This window comes from Scylla paramamosain, chromosome 9 (assembly GCF_035594125.1).
Source record: "Scylla paramamosain isolate STU-SP2022 chromosome 9, ASM3559412v1, whole genome shotgun sequence".
Taxonomy (NCBI): domain Eukaryota; kingdom Metazoa; phylum Arthropoda; class Malacostraca; order Decapoda; family Portunidae; genus Scylla; species Scylla paramamosain.
The window spans coordinates 27,885,001-27,887,500 of NC_087159.1; positions in this window are offsets into that span (position 1 = coordinate 27,885,001).

A 2,500-nucleotide genomic window follows, 5' to 3' on the forward strand; every position below is an offset into this window, starting at 1 on the left:
CGGTGTACTGGCCTGGTATGGACAGAGACGTTGAGAACGTCGTTTCTGGATGCTCACTATGCCGTCCACTCCTACCAAGCCAAGCCAACGAACCTCTCTGGCAGGACACGGACACACCCAGCAGGGTGTTTGAGTCAGTTTCTGCAGACTACTTCCACGCAGCAGGCCGTACATACCTCGTGTATGTAGATCGCTTGTCTGGGTGGCCTCACGTGTCTGCATGCTCACGTCCAGCATCGGCTGATCAGCTCGTTCGTGTCCTTCGGGGTGTGTTCGCCGACACGGGCGTGCCTGTTCTCCTGAGGACTGACGGTGGACCGCAGTTCACTTCTTCATCGGTACGGCGCTTCCTGGCTCGATGGGGGGTGGAGCATCGTGTATCTTCACCTCATTATCCACGCTCCAATGGTCACGCCGAGGCAGCGGTCAAGTCCGTGAAGAAGCTGATCCTCACGACCACACAGCAGGGACACCTGGACGAGGATGCGTTCGCTCGCGGGTTGCTGGAACTGCGCAACACTCCGAGGGCGGAAGGGCGATCACCAGCACAAGTCCTCTTCGGTCATCCTATGAGGTCCTGTGTCCCGGCTCATCATCGCTCATACGCTCAGCAGTGGCAGCGCGCTGCTGATGAGTGCGACGCCAAGGCAGAGCGACTGAGGAAGAAAGCGAAACTTCGCCACGACGCGTCCGCCCGTACTCTTCCTCTCCTGCACCTCGGTGGCCACGTCGATGTTCAAGATCACACGACAGGCCTCTGGGATCGCCTGGGTGTCATCGTGGCTGTTGGGCGAAGGAGAGACTACCTCATCAAGATGGGCAGCGGTCGCGTGATGTGGCGTAATAGAAGACACCTACGCCCACACAGACCTCTTGCTCCCCTTCCTGTCGAGCAGCACACCGCTCATGGCGGTGCAGCGCTTCAGCATCAGGGTCACGAGGAACACCACCATCCCGGCAGCCCGGAGCATCAGGGTAACGGGGTACACCGTGGCCGAGAGCAACCAGAGCGTCGAAGCAGCCGACAGCGTAGGGAGCCGAGACGACTGCAGGTGCGGTGGCACCGTAGCACCTACGATTAGTCGTACGTGTTCATTGTACGCTGTGTTTGTTTTGTGTATATGTACCGTGTTTTCTGTACTTCAATCATTGTAACTTTGTTTCATGTGTTACGGTAGCCATAACAAAGATAAGGAATCTTCCTTATGTCTCGGGGGAGGTGTGTGGTTGTTAGCTAGTTGTGTGAACGAGTGAATGAGCGAGACTTGTGTGAGGCATGAATACGTGTATGAGTGAACGAGCTAGGCTTCAGTCATAAGTGTTAAGTTGAAGTGCGCGGCCTGGCGCCGGGAGATCACCTACCTCCAGCCTTCTGTTCACACCTTCTGTGAATAAACACCTGCACTGTTACCTGCGTTTCCTGTGCCCCTGCTGGTCAAGAGTCGAACACTATTCTTGAACAACGTAATTAGCACAAGTCCAAAAAACTGATAGGACACACCGAAAAACACAATATTAAAATTTTTCAAGTAAAAACATACACCACAATGCCGGCAACCGTATCAGTAACTTCACAGACATATCAAAAACACTTTTGTTCATTTTTATATTTTTCATTGCGTCGTCTAACTCATTGATTGGTATCGGTTCATCTAACAAAGGCACGTAAGGAAGGTGTACAGTAGTTCCGTAGTTCCTCAAAATGCACCTACAATTCAGAATCATCAGATGGCACAGGCTCTTCTCCTGACACATCTTTCCAATCGATCGCTTTCCAGATAATGTTGTTGTCATTATTGTCCAGCAATCTTTTCTATCGGGGATCCTCGGTAACTCAGGTACTATTCAGGTTATTGCTGTCATGCTGATTTATTATTATTATTTTTTTTTTTCACAGTCTCGGAACAGTGAATTACTGAACAGGTTTCCCTTACAATATTTGATAACTCCTCAGCATTCCCATGACTCACAGCTGGAGGAGGTCAATATCAATGTCTACTTCCTTGTGAAAAAATAAATAAATAACATAGGTACAAAGGAGGTATACCTCCAAGGACGTTACCCTCTTTAACTCTAAAGTATGACTGACCTAAACTTCGCACCCTCTCCAACAGTAGCGCCGACGATATGCACAAATGAGTCGAAGTCATGTTGAACACGTAGCAGGGCGTGGTCTGAGCCTTAAATATCTTGCCTAACTTCCAACTTCTTTATACCATCAACCACATCACTCCTTACTACACATAAATCAATTTCTGATATCCATATTATCTTTTTTTTTTTTTTTTTGAATGACAGACCTGCACCTAACCCATGCCATCTTATGACAAATGAGTTGCGATTATCATTGAGTTACTTTTGCAAATATCAATCAGTACTCGTCCATCACTACTAAGCGTTACATATTTCACTCCCACACAGCTTGAAACTTCACACACACACACACACACACACACACACACACACACACACACACACACACACACACACATACTGATTA